Below are 15,413 nucleotides of genomic sequence, written 5' to 3'. Positions count from 1 at the left end.
ACCAGTCCCTGTGGTGTCGGCACCCGGCCGGTATGTCTGGCATCTGGTGATCTGTGTGCCGAGTGTTCACAGGTCAGACGCTCACAGCCGACCCCAGCAGGATGTATAGATGGTGGCGGCGAGGCACGGGCATCACCACACTGCTGAGCACACGGCACCTACCCCACAGATCAGGGCACAGGTGAACCAGCCAGCGACAGCGTCACCCGATAACAGGTGTGTCACAGCTGTCACCACCCCGCCCCGCTGGCACATCGCCCGCCCCGCTGGCATCTCCAGGCACCTGGAGGCTTATGACAAATTCCGCAGCAATTCTCACCGCCGACACCTATCAGTGAGTGCGGAGGTGTCGGGCCGGGGGATGGGCAACACAAGGAGGACGAGGACTACTACCCCCACCGTGTTACTGAATGACCCCGGGACAGTGGAATCATCCTGAGGACGCGTTTGGTTCTTGGTCGCGGCCTCCGCTCTCCTCATGGTGCCATCTGCTACAGACCATCACTCAGCTCCGTCACGTGGCGCCGGTCACATGACACCGGGATATTTCAGGATGTTTATCAGCTGCGGAGCAATATCCAGAGCCCTGCGCCCACAGCACGTGCTGATACCGGGGACTAGTGCCCTGCGCCCACACCACGTGCTGATACCGGGGTCTAGTGCCCTGCTCTGCCCTCACACCACGTGCTGATACCGGGGTCTAGTGCCCTGCTCTGCGCTCACACCACGTGCTGATACCGGGGTCTAGTGCCCTGCTCTGCCCTCACACCACGTGCTGATACCGGGGGACTAGTGCCCTGCTCTGCCCTCACACCACGTGCTGATACCGGGGACTAGTGCCCTGCTCTGCGCTCACACCACGTGCTGATACCGGGGACTAGTGCCCTGCTCTGCGCTCACACCACGTGCTGATACCGGGGTCTAGTGCCCTGCTCTGCGCTCACACCACGTGCTGATACCGGGGTCTAGTGCCCTGCTCTGTCCTCACACCACGTGCTGATACCGGGGACTAGTGCCCTGCTCTGCGCTCACACCACGTGCTGATACCGGGGACTAGTGCCCTGCTCTGCCCTCACACCACGTGCTGATACCGGGGTCTAGTGCCCTGCTCTGTCCTCACACCACGTGCTGATACCGGGGACTAGTGCCCTGCTCTGCGCTCACACCACGTGCTGATACCGGGGACTAGTGCCCCGCTCTGCCCTCACACCACGTGCTGATACCGGGGGACTAGTGCCCTGCTCTGCCCTCACACCACGTGCTGATACCGGGGACTAGTGCCCTGCTCTGCCCTCACACCACGTGCTGATACCGGGGACTAGTGCCCTGCGCCCACACCACGTGCTGATACTGGGGACTAGTGCCCTGCTCTGCGCTCACACCACGTGCTGATACCGGGGACTAGTGCCCTGCTCTGCGCTCACACCACGTGCTGATACTGGGGACTAGTGCCCTGCTCTGCGCTCACACCACGTGCTGATACCGGGGACTAGTGCCCCGCTCTGCGCTCACACCACGTGCTGATACCGGGGACTAGTGCCCCGCTCTGCCCTCACACCACGTGCTGATACCGGGGACTAGTGCCCCGCTCTGCCCTCACACCACGTGCTGATACCGGGGACTAGTGCCCCGCTCTGCCCTCACACCACGTGCTGATACCGGGGACTAGTGCCCCGCTCTGCCCTCTCACCACGTGCTGATACCGGGGACTAGTGCCCCGCTCTGCCCTCTCACCACGTGCTGATACCGGGGACTAGTGCCCCGCTCTGCGCTCACACCACGTGCTGATACCGGGGACTAGTGCCCTGCTCTGCCCTCACACCACGTGCTGATACCGGGGACTAGTGCCCCGCTCTGCCCTCTCACCACGTGCTGATACCGGGGACTAGTGCCCCGCTCTGCCCTCACACCACGTGCTGATACCGGGGTCTAGTGCCCTGCTCTGCCCTCTCACCACGTGCTGATACCGGGGTCTAGTGCCCTGCTCTGCCCTCACACCACGTGCTGATACCGGGGACTAGTGCCCTGCTCTGCGCTCACACCACGTGCTGATACCGGGGTCTAGTGCCCTGCTCTGCCCTCACACCACGTGCTGATACCGGGGACTAGTGCCCCGCTCTGCCCTCTCACCACGTGCTGATACCGGGGACTAGTGCCCCGCTCTGCCCTCACACCACGTGCTGATACCGGGGTCTAGTGCCCTGCTCTGCCCTCACACCACGTGCTGATACCGGGGTCTAGTGCCCCGCTCTGCGCTCACACCACGTGCTGATACCGGGGACTAGTGCCCTGCTCTGCCCTCACACCACGTGCTGATACCGGGGACTAGTGCCCCGCTCTGCCCTCACACCACGTGCTGATACCGGGGACTAGTGCCCCGCTCTGCCCTCTCACCACGTGCTGATACCGGGGACTAGTGCCCTGCTCTGCCCTCACACCACGTGCTGATACTGGGGTCTAGTGCCCCGCTCTGCCCTCACACCACGTGTTGATACCGGGGACTAGTGCCCTGCTCTGCCCTCTCACCACGTGCTGATACCGGGGTCTAGTGCCCTGCTCTGCGCTCACACCACGTGCTGATACTGGGGGACTAGTGCCCTGCTCTGCGCTCACACCACGTGCTGATACCGGGGTCTAGTGCCCTGCTCTGCGCTCACACCACGTGCTGATACTGGGGGACTAGTGCCCTGCTCTGCGCTCCCGCCATGTCTCGGGTGGTAGTGTCGCCCTCACGCCTCCTTTCACCGTGGACATTGCATAGTACTGACCGTCTGACCCTGCACTGTTTACCATCCTGGAGACACGAGGACAAAGTTGTTCGAACAACACTGCCATAAAGCACCAAAACCACACGAACCGGCCAAACATTAGTGCCGAAACCACCGACGGCTCTCTGCCAGCTGCGCCCACCACACAGGGCGACATGGCGCAACAGCGACACACGGCGCAGCGCGGGACTAATCATGGAGCGAGATGTAGTCCCGGCAGGACCGTCACACAGGCGCTCTCACCGCGGTCTCCTGGCGTCCGGCGCTCGTGTTATAAGAATCTGATCCACAATAAGACTGAGCTGGGATTAGTGGGCCGAACATCAGCCACGAGGAGACGACCCGGGCCGGCAGCAGTCAGAGGATTATTGGGGTCCGCAGCCGGTCTGGGCGACCGCCCTCATCACACAGGATCGCTCTAACACCACAAGGGTCTTCGGCGTACGGCCAGAGGAGGCGGCATCCGCCCTGCAGCACGGACCCCGGCACCGCACCTCTAATGGGGGCGCAAGGAATCTGCAAAATAAACAAAAAATTACAGCATAAAAGGAGCAGCTTTGTGGCCATGATGGTGTTTATAGTCTGCACATAGTGCGCAGTATATATATATATATATATATATATATATATATATATATATATATATATATATATATACAGGGGGTGCGGAAAGTATTCACACCCCTTTACAGTTTTCACTCTGTTTCATTGGAGTCTTTCGGTAAATTCAAAATAGTTCATTTTATTTCTCATTAATGTTCACTCTGCACCCCATCATCACTGAAAAAACAGAAATGTAGAGCGAAAAATGTAAAGGGGTCCGAATACTTTCTGTAGGCAGTGTATACGGGGCAGTACAGTATACGCAGTGTACACAGGGGCAGTACAGTATACGCAGTGTACACAGGGGCAGTACAGTATACGCAGTGTATACAGGGGCAGTACAGTATATATAATATACAGGGGCAGAATATACAGGGGTAGTACAGTATATATAGTATACAAGGGCAGTATATACAGGGGCAGTACAGTGTATATATTATACAGGGGCAGTATACACCGGGGCAGTACAGTATATAGTATACAAGGGCAGTATATACAGGGGCAGTACAGTGTATATATTATACAGGGGCAGTATACACAGGGGCAGTACAGTATATATAGTATACAGGGGCAGTATATACAGAGGCAGTACAGTATATATAGTATACAGGGGCAGTATATACAGAGGCAGTACAGTATATATAGTATACAGGGGCAGTACAGTATATAGTATACAGGGGCAGTACAGTATATATAGTATACAGTGGCAGTACAGGTCCTTCTCAAAAAATTAGCATATAGTGTTAAATTTCATTATTTACCATAATGTAATGATTACAATTAAACTTTCATATATTATAGATTCATTATCCACCAACTGAAATTTGTCAGGTCTTTTATTGTTTTAATACTGATGATTTTGGCATACAACTCCTGATAACCCAAAAAACCTGTCTCAATAAATTAGCATATTTCACCCATCCAATCAAATAAAAGTGTTTTTTAATAACAAACAAAAAAACCATCAAATAATAATGTTGAGTTATGCACTCAATACATGGTCGGGAATCCTTTGGCAGAAATGACTGCTTCAATGCGGCGTGGCATGGAGGCAATCAGCCTGTGACACTGCTGAGAGGTTATGGAGGCCCAGGATGCTTCAATAGCGGCCTTAAGCTCATCCAGAGTGTTGGGTCTTGCGTCTCTCAACTTTCTCTTCACAATATCCCACAGATTCTCTATGGGGTTCAGGTCAGGAGAGTTGGCAGGCCAATTGAGCACAGTAATACCATGGTCAGTAAACCATTTACCAGTGGTTTTGGCACTGTGAGCAGGTGCCAGGTCGTGCTGAAAAATGAAATCTTCTTCTCCATAAAGCATTTCAGCCGATGGAAGCATGAAGTGCTCCAAAATCTCCTGATAGCTAGCTGCATTGACCCTGCCCTTGATGAAACACAGTGGACCAACACCAGCAGCTGACATGGCACCCCACACCATCACTGACTGTGGGGACTTGACACTGGACTTCAGGCATTTTGGCATTTCCTTCTCCCCAGTCTTCCTCCAGACTCTGGCACCTTGATTTCCGAATGACATGCAAAATTTGCTTTCATCAGAAAAAAGTACTTGGGACCACTTAGCAACAGTCCAGTGCTGCTTCTCTGTAGCCCAGGTCAGGCGCCTCTGCCGCTGTTTATGGTTCAAAAGTGGCTTTACCTGGGGAATGCGGCACCTGTAGCCCATTTCCTGCACACGCCTGTGCACGGTGGCTCTGGATGTTTCCACACCAGACTCAGTCCACTGCTTCCTCAGGTTCCCCAAGGTCTGGAATCGGTCCTTCTCCACAATCTTCCTCAGGGTCCGGTCTCCTCTTCTCGTTGTACAGCGTTTTCTGCCACATTGTTTCCTTCCAACAGACTTACCATTGAGGTGCCTTGATACAGCACTCTGGGAACAGCCTATTTGTTGAGAAATTTCTTTCTGGGTCTTACCCTCTTGCTTGAGGGTGTCAATGATGGCCTTCTTGACATCTGTCAGGTCGCTAGTCTTACCCATGATGGGGGTTTTGAGTAATGAACCAGGCAGGGAGTTTATAAAAGCCTCAGGTATCTTTTGCATGTGTTTAGAGTTAATTAGTTGATTCAGAAGATTAGGGTAATAGGTCGTTTAGAGAACCTTTTCTTGATATGCTAATTTATTGAGACAGGTTTTTTGGGTTATCAGGAGTTGTATGCCAAAATCATCAGTATTAAAACAATAAAAGACCTGACAAATTTCAGTTGGTGGATAATGAATCTATAATATATGAAAGTTTAATTGTAATCATTACATTATGGTAAATAATGAAATTTAACACTATATGCTAATTTTTTGAGAAGGACCTGTATATACAGGGGCAGTACAGTGTATATATTATACAGGGGCAGTATATACAGGGGCAGTACAGTATATATAGTATACAGGGGCAGTACAGTATATATAGTATACAGTGGCAGTATATACAGGGGCAGTACAGTATATAGTGGCAGTATATACAGGGGCAGTACAGTGTATATATTATACAGGGGCAGTATATACAGGGGCAGTACAGTATATATAGTATACAGGGGCAGTATAGTATATATAGTATACAGGGGCAGTACAGTATATATAGTATACAGTGGCAGTATATACAGGGGCAGTACAGTGTATATATTATACAGGGGCAGTATACACAGGGGCAGTACAGTATATATAGTATACAGGGGCATTATATACAGGGGCAGTACAGTATATATAGTATACAGGGGCAGTATAGTATATATAGTATACAGGGGCAGTACAGTATATATAGTATACAGTGGCAGTATATACAGGGGCAGTACAGTGTATATATTATACAGGGGCAGTATACACAGGGGCAGTACAGTATATATAGTATACAGGGGCAGTATACACAGGGGCAGTACAGTATATATAGTATACAGGGGCAGTATATACAGAGGCAGTACAGTGTATATATAGTATACAGGGGCAGTATATACAGGGGCAGTACAGTATATATAGTATACAGGGGCAGTATATACAGGGGCAGTACAGTATATATAGTATACAGGGGCAGTACAGTATATATAGTATACAGGGGCAGTATATACAGGCGTAGTACAGTATATATAGTATACAGGTGCAGTATATACAGAGGCAGTACAGTGTATATATAGTATACAGGGGCAGTACAGTGTATATATAGTATACAGGGGCAGTACAGTATATATAGTATACAGGCGCAGTACAGTATATATAGTATACAGTGGCAGTATATAGAGGCAGTACAGTATACAGGGGCAGTATATACGGAGGCAGTACAGTATACAGGGGCAGTATATACGGAGGCAGTACAGTATACAGGGGCAGTATATACGGAGGCAGTACAGTATACAGGGGCAGTATATACGGAGGCAGTACAGTATACAGGGGCAGTATATACAGAGGCAGTACAGTATACAGGGGCAGTATATACAGAGGCAGTACAGTATACAGGGGCAGTATATACAGAGGCAGTACAGTATACAGGGGCAGTATATACAGAGGCAGTACAGTATACAGGGGCAGTATATACAGAGGCAGTACAGTATACAGGGGCAGTACAGTATACAGGGGCAGTATATACAGAGGCAGTACAGTATACAGGGGCAGTACAGTATATATAGTATACAGGGGCAGTACAGTATACAGGGGCAGTACAGTATACAGGGGCAGTACAGTATACAGGGGCAGTACAGTATACAGGGGCAGTACAGTATACAGGGGCAGTACAGTATACAGGGGCAGTACAGTATACTGGGGCAGTACAGTATACTGGGGCAGTACAGTATACTGGGGCAGTACAGTATACTGGGGCAGTACAGTATACTGGGGCAGTACAGTATACTGGGGCAGTACAGTATACTGGGGCAGTACAGTATACTGGGGCAGTACAGTATACAGGGGCAGTACAGTATACTGGGGCAGTACAGTATACAGGGGCAGTACAGTATACAGGGGCAGTACAGTATACAGGGGCAGTACAGTATACAGGGGCAGTACAGTATACAGGGGCAGTACAGTATACAGGGGCAGTACAGTATACAGGGGCAGTACAGTATACAGGGGCAGTACAGTATACAGGGGCAGTACAGTATACAGGGGCAGTACAGTATACAGGGGCAGTATATACAGAGGCAGTACAGTATACAGGGGCAGTACAGTATACAGTATACAGGGGCAGTATATACGGAGGCAGTACAGTATACAGGGGCAGTATATACAGAGGCAGTACAGTATACAGGGGCAGTATATACAGAGGCAGTACAGTATACAGGGGCAATACAGTATACAGGGGCAGTATATACGGAGGCAGTACAGTATACAGGGGCAGTAGATACAGAGGCAGTACAGTATACAGGGGCAGTACAGTATACAGTATACAGGGGCAGTATATACGGAGGCAGTACAGTATACAGGGGCAGTATATACAGAGGCAGTACAGTATACAGGGGCAGTATATACAGGGGCAGTACAGTATACAGGGGCAGTACAGTATACAGGGGCAGTACAGTATACAGGGGCAGTACAGTATACAGGGGCAGTACAGTATACAGGGGCAGTACAGTATACAGGGGCAGTACAGTATACAGTATACAGGGGCAGTATATACAGAGGCAGTACAGTATACAGGGGCAGTACAGTATACAGGGGCAGTATATACAGAGGCAGTACAGTATACAGGGGCAGTATATACAGAGGCAGTACAGTATACAGGGGCAGTACAGTATACAGGGGCAGTACAGTATACAGGGGCAGTACAGTATACAGGGGCAGTACAGTATACAGGGGCAGTACAGTATACAGGGGCAGTACAGTATACAGGGGCAGTACAGTATACAGGGGCAGTATATACAGAGGCAGTACAGTATACAGGGGCAGTATATACAGAGGCAGTACAGTATACAGGGGCAGTATATACAGAGGCAGTACAGTATACAGGGGCAGTATATACAGAGGCAGTACAGTATACAGGGGCAGTATATACAGAGGCAGTACAGTATACAGGGCAGTACAGTATACAGGGGCAGTATATATGGAGGCAGTACAGTATACAGGGGCAGTATATACAGAGGCAGTACAGTATACAGGGGCAGTACAGTATACAGGGGCAGTATATACGGAGGCAGTACAGTCTACAGGGGCAGTATATACAGAGGCAGTACAGTATACAGGGGCAGTATATACAGAGGCAGTACAGTATACAGGGGCAGTATATACAGAGGCAGTACAGTATACAGGGGCAGTACAGTATATAGTATACAGGAGCAGTACAGTATACAGGGGCAGTATATACAAGGGCAGTACAGTATATATAGTATACAGGGGCAGTACAGTATATATAGTATACAGGGGCAGTACAGTATACATAGTATACAGGGGCAGTACAGTATACATAGTATACAGGGGCAGTATAGTATATATAGTATACAGGGGCAGTATATACAGGGGCAGTACAGTATATATAGTATACAGGAGCAGTACAGTATACAGGGGCAGTATATACAGAGGCAGTACAGTATACAGGGGCAGTACAGTATATATAGTATACAGTGGCAGTATATACAGGGGCAGTACAGTATACAGGGGCAGTATATACGGAGGCAGTACAGTATACAGGGGCAGTATATACAGAGGCAGTACAGTATACAGGGGCAGTACAGTATATATAGTATACAGTGGCAGTACAGTATACAGGGGCAGTATATACGGAGGCAGTACAGTATACAGGGGCAGTATATACAGAGGCAGTACAGTATACAGTATACAGGGGCAGTATATACGGAGGCAGTACAGTATACAGTATACAGGGGCAGTATATACGGAGGCAGTACAGTATACAGTATACAGGGGCAGTATATACGGAGGCAGTACAGTATACAGTATACAGGGGCAGTATATACGGAGGCAGTACAGTATACAGGGGCAGTATATACAGAGGCAGTACAGTATACAGGGGCAGTACAGTATACAGTATACAGGGGCAGTACAGTATACAGGGGCAGTATATACAGAGGCAGTACAGTATACAGGGGCAGTATATACAGAGGCAGTACAGTATACAGGGGCAGTATATACAGGGGCAGTACAGTATACAGGGGCAGTACAGTATACAGGGGCAGTACAGTATACAGGGGCAGTACAGTATACAGGGGCAGTACAGTATACAGGGGCAGTACAGTATACAGTGGCAGTATATACAGAGGCAGTACAGTATACAGGGGCAGTATATACGGAGGCAGTACAGTATACAGGGGCAGTATATACAGAGGCAGTACAGTATACAGGGGCAGTACAGTATACAGGGGCAGTACAGTATACAGGGGCAGTACAGTATACAGGGGCAGTACAGTATACAGGGGCAGTACAGTATACAGTATACAGGGGCAGTATATACAGAGGCAGTACAGTATACAGGGGCAGTATATACAGAGGCAGTACAGTATACAGGGGCAGTACAGTATACAGAGGCAGTACAGTATACAGGGGCAGTACAGTATATATAGTATACAGTGGCAGTATATACAGGGGCAGTACAGTATACAGGAGCAGTACAGTATACAGGAGCAGTACAGTATACAGGAGCAGTATATACAGAGGCAGTACAATATACAGGAGCAGTACAGTATACAGGGGCAGTATATACAGAGGCAGTACAGTATACAGGGGCAGTACAGTATATATAGTATACAGTGGCAGTATATACAGAGGCAGTATATACAGAGGCAGTACAGTATACAGGGGCAGTACAGTATATAGTATACAGGAGCAGTACAGTATACAGGGGCAGTATATACAAGGGCAGTACAGTATATATAGTATATAGGGGCAGTATATACAGGGGCAGTACAGTATACATAGTATACAGGGGCAGTACAGTATATACAGTATACAGGGGTAGTATATACAAGGGCAGTACAGTATACAGGAGCAGTAAAGTATACAGGGGCAGTATATACAGAGGCAGTACAGTATACAGGAGCAGTACAGTATACAGGGGCAGTATATACAGAGGCAGTACAGTATACAGGGGCAGTACAGTATATATAGTATACAGTGGCAGTATATACAGAGGCAGTACAGTATACAGGGGCAGTATATACAGAGGCAGTACAGTATACAGGGGCAGTACAGTATATAGTATACAGGAGCAGTACAGTATACAGGGGCAGTATATACAAGGGCAGTACAGTATATATAGTATATAGGGGCAGTATATACAGGGGCAGTACAGTATACATAGTATACAGGGGCAGTACAGTATATACAGTATACAGGGGCAGTATATACAAGGGCAGTACAGTATACAGGAGCAGTACAGTATACAGGGGCAGTATATACAGAGGCAGTACAGTATACAGGAGCAGTACAGTATACAGGGGCAGTATATACAGAGGCAGTACAGTATACAGGGGCAGTACAGTATATATAGTATACAGTGGCAGTATATACAGAGGCAGTACAGTATACAGGGGCAGTATATACAGAGGCAGTACAGTATACAGGGGCAGTACAGTATATAGTATACAGGAGCAGTACAGTATACAGGGGCAGTATATACAAGGGCAGTACAGTATATATAGTATATAGGGGCAGTATATACAGGGGCAGTACAGTATATATAGTATACAGGGGCAGTACAGTATATACAGTATACAGGGGCAGTATATAGTATACAGTGGCAGTATATAGTATACAGGGGCAGTACATAGTATACAGGGGCAGTACAGTATATACAGTATACAGGGGCAGTTTACACAGGGGCAGTACAGTATAGGGGCAGTACAGTATATACAGTATACAGGGGCAGTATATAGTATACAGTGGCAGTATATAGTATACAGGGGCAGTATATAGTATACAGGGGCAGTACAGTATATACAGTATACAGGGGCAGTTTACACAGGGGCAGTACAGTATAGGGGCAGTACAGTATATACAGTATACAGGGGCAGTATATAGTATACAGGGGCAGTATATAGTATACAGGGGCAGTACAGTATATACAGTATACAGGGGCAGTTTACACAGGGGCAGTACAGTATAGGGGCAGTACAGTATATACAGTATACAGGGGCAGTATATAGTATACAGGGGCAGTATATAGTATACAGGGGCAGTATATAGTATACAGGGGCAGTACAGTATATACAGTATACAGGGGCAGTTTACACAGGGGCAGTACAGTATAGGGGCAGTACAGTATATACAGTATACAGGGGCAGTATATAGTATACAGGGGCAGTATATAGTATACAGTGGCAGTATATAGTATACAGGGGCAGTACAGTATATACAGTATACAGGGGCAGTTTACACAGGGGCAGTACAGTATAGGGGCAGTACAGTATATACAGTATACAGGGGCAGTATATAGTATACAGGGGCAGTACAGTATATAGGGGCAGTTTACACAGGGGCAGTACAGTATATACAGTATACAGGGGCAGTATATACAGAGGCCTTGCTCGCACACAGGAGGCGGAGGACCTACCTGTGAGCTCCGGCTCCGTCTCTCGGTGCAGGGGCCCCTCTCACCAGGGCCCGGCGGCTCCTCCTCGTCCGCTCAGCTGATGAACCCGGCGGGAGCCGCCATCACCAGGCCGGGAACCCCCGCCCAGAAGATGACGTCATCACGTCACCATCCGGCAGCCACGCCTAATGCGCCGCCGCATTCCTCATCCATCAGCTGTCAATCATACTACTAACACACGCCCGTCACCTGCCAATCAGCACAACTCCCGCCCAGTGTTCCGCCCAATCACCCACCTCCGAGAATATCCCGCCCAGTGCGTGACGTCATCTCTGTACTCGCCGCTCATCTGTCACGTGTGTGCGCGTGTACCGCCCAGCTGTGATACGTCATCTGTCAATCAGCAGCGAGCGGGAAAATAACAGTGACCAAGTCACTCGACGCCAAGAGATTGAGGTGTGAGGAAAAGACACGAGGGGAAAAAGTGTGAGGAGGAGAAGGAATGAAATGAGAGTGATGAGGGGGTCAGGATGAAAAGGGGAGGACAGGGTGAGAAGAGGAGGAAAAGGGGAGGAAAAGAGTGATGAGGAGAGGACAGGGTGAGAAGAGGAGGAAAAGAGTGATGAGGAGAGGACAGGGTGTGAAGAGGAGGGTGAGGATGAAAAGAGGAGAGTAATGAGGAAGGACAGGGTGAGAAGATGAGGGGGGACAGGGTGAGAAGAGAGTGATGACGGGAGGACAGGGTGAGAGGAGGGTGAGGAGGAAAAGAGTGATGAGGGGAGGACAGGGTGAGAAGAGGAGGGTGAGGATGAGAAGGGGAGGAAAAGAGAGTGATGAGGGAGGACAGGGTGAGAAGATGAGGGTGATGAGGGGGGACAGGGTGAGAAGAGAGTGATGACGGGAGGACAGGGTGAGAGGAGGGTGAGGAGGAAAAGAGTGATGAGGGGAGGACAGGGTGAGAAGATGAGGGTGATGAGGGGGGACAGGGTGAGAAGAGAGTGATGACGGGAGGACAGGGTGAGAGGAGGGTGAGGAGGAAAAGAGTGATGAGGGGAGGACAGGGTGAGAAGAGAGTGATGACGGGAGGACAGGGTGAGAGGAGGGTGAGGAGGAAAAGAGTGATGAGGGGAGGACAGGGTGAGAAGAGAGTGATGACGGGAGGACAGGGTGAGAGGAGGGTGAGGAGGAAAAGAGTGATGAGGGGGGACAGGGTGAGAAGAGAGTGATGACGGGAGGACAGGGTGAGAGGAGGGTGAGGAGGAAAAGAGTGATGAGGGGAGGACAGGGTGAGAAGAGGAGGGTGAGGATGAGAAGGGGAGGAAAAGAGAGTGATGAGGGGGGCAGGGTGAGAAGAGGAGGGTGAGGATGAAAAGAGAGTAATGAGGGAGGACAGGGTGAGAAGAAAAGGGTGAGGATGAAAAGAGGAGAGTAATGAGGGAGGACAGGGTGTGAAGAGGAGGGTGAGGATGAAAAGAGGAGAGTAATGAGGGAGGACAGAGTGAGAAGAAAAGGGTGAGGATGAAAAGAGGAGAGTAATGAGGGAGGACAGGGTGTGAAGAGGAGGGTGAGGATGAAAAGAGGAGAGTAATGAGGGAGGACAGGGTGAGAAGAAAAGGGTGAGGATGAAAAGAGGAGAGTAATGAGGGAGGACAGGGTGAGAAGAAAAGGGTGAGGATGAAAAGAGGAGAGTAATGAGGGAGGACAGGGTGAGGATGAAAAGAGGAGAGTAATGAGGGAGGACAGGGTGAGAAGAAAAGGTTGAGGATGAAAAGAGGAGAGTAATGAGGGAGGACAGGGTGAGAAGAAAAGGGTGAGGGTGAAAAGAGGAGAGTAATGAGGGAGGACAGGGTGTGAAGAGGAGGGTGAAGATGAGAAGGGGAGGAAAAGAGAGTGATGAGGGGGGCAGGGTGAGAAGAGGAGGGTGAGGATGAAAAGAGAGTAATGAGGGAGGACAGGGTGAGAAGAGGAGGGTGAGGATGAGAAGGGGAGGAAAAGAGAGTGATGAGGGGGGCAGGGTGAGAAGAGGAGGGTGAGGATGAAAAGAGGAGAGTAATGAGGGAAGACAGGGTGAGGATGAAAAGAGGAGAGTAATGAGGGAGGACAGGGTGTGAAGAGGAGGGTGAAGATGAGAAGGGGAGGAAAAGAGAGTGATGAGGGGGGCAGGGTGAGAAGAGGAGGGTGAGGATGAAAAGAGGAGAGTAATGAGGGAGGACAGGGTGAGAAGAAAAGGGTGAGGATGAAAAGAGGAGAGTAATGAGGGAGGACAGGGTGTGAAGAGGAGGGTGAAGATGAGAAGGGGAGGAAAAGAGAGTGATGAGGGGGGCAGGGTGAGAAGAGGAGGGTGAGGATGAAAAGAGGAGAGTACTGAGGGAGGACAGGGTGAGGATGAAAAGAGGAGAGTAATGAGGGAGGACAGGGTGTGAAGAGGAGGGTGAAGATGAGAAGGGGAGGAAAAGAGAGTGATGAGGGGGGCAGGGTGAGAAGAGGAGGGTGAGGATGAAAAGAGGAGAGTAATGAGGGAGGACAGGGTGAGAAGAAAAGGGTGAGGATGAAAAGAGGAGAGTAATGAGGGAGGACAGGGTGTGAAGAGGAGGGTGAAGATGAGAAGGGGAGGAAAAGAGTGATGAGGGGGGCAGGGTGAGAAGAGGAGGGTGAAGATGAAAAGAGGAGAGTAATGAGGGAGGACAGGGTGAGAAGAAAAGGGTGAGGATGAAAAGAGGAGAGTAATGAGGGAGGACAGGGTGTGAAGAGGAGGGTGAAGATGAGAAGGGGAGGAAAAGAGTGATGAGGGGGGCAGGGTGAGAAGAGGAGGGTGAGGATGAAAAGAGGAGAGTACTGAGGGAGGACAGGGTGACAAGAAAAGGGTGAGGATGAAAAGAGGAGAGTAATGAGGGAGGACAGGGTGTGAAGAGGAGGGTGAAGATGAGAAGGGGAGGAAAAGAGAGTGATGAGGGGGGCAGGGTGAGAAGAGGAGGGTGAGGATGAAAAGAGTGATGAGGGAAGGATAGGGTGAGGTGATGAAAAGAGAGAGTGATCCGGGGAGGACAGTGAGAAGAGGACAGTGAGGAATGAGAGGAGAGTGATCATGGGAGGACGGTGAGAAGAGGAGGGTGATGAGGGGAGGACAGGGTGAGAAGAGGAGGGCGAGGATGAAAAGGAGGAAAAGAGTGGTGAGGGAAGGACAGGGTGAGAAGAGGAGGGTGATGAGGGAAGGACGATGAGAAGAGGAGGGTGAGGAATGAAAAGAGTGATCAGGGGAGGACAGTGAGAAGATGAGGGGAGGACAGGGTGAGAAGAGGAGGTTGAGGATGAAAAGAGGAGAGTGATGAGGGAAGGACAGGGTGAGAAGAGGAGGGTGAGGATGAAAAGAGGAGAGATGGGGGAGGACAGGGTAAGGATGAAAAGGGGAGGAAAAGAGTGATGAGGGAAGGACAGGGTGAGAGGAGGATGAAAACGGAGGAGAAGAGAGTGATGAGGGGAGGCTGAGGATGAAAAGAGGAGAGATGAGGGGAGGAAAGGGTGAGGAATGAAAAGAGAGAAGAGTGATCAGGGTAGGACGGTGAGAA

The 15,413-nt window shown here is 49.9% G+C and overlaps 1 protein-coding gene across 1 annotated transcript in view; it reads right to left on the bottom strand.

The window, feature by feature from the left end:
- Positions 1 to 11,993, bottom strand: part of KIF1C (kinesin family member 1C) — a 35,158-nt gene extending 23,165 nt beyond the window's left edge. Inside the window, exons 1-2 of the mRNA XM_069767518.1 lie at positions 11,869 to 11,993; positions 3,012 to 3,284 (exon numbers count right to left, since the gene is read on the bottom strand). The gene's annotated coding sequence lies outside the window, so the exon portion shown is untranslated. The remainder of the gene's footprint in view (positions 1 to 3,011; positions 3,285 to 11,868) is intronic.
- Positions 11,994 to 15,413: the final 3,420 nt, after the last annotated feature.

Source organism: Ranitomeya imitator, chromosome 4 (assembly GCF_032444005.1).
Source record: "Ranitomeya imitator isolate aRanImi1 chromosome 4, aRanImi1.pri, whole genome shotgun sequence".
Lineage (NCBI taxonomy): Eukaryota > Metazoa > Chordata > Amphibia > Anura > Dendrobatidae > Ranitomeya > Ranitomeya imitator.
The sequence above is the reverse complement of the archived record's forward strand: the minus strand, read 5'-3'. Positions and strand labels throughout refer to the sequence as shown.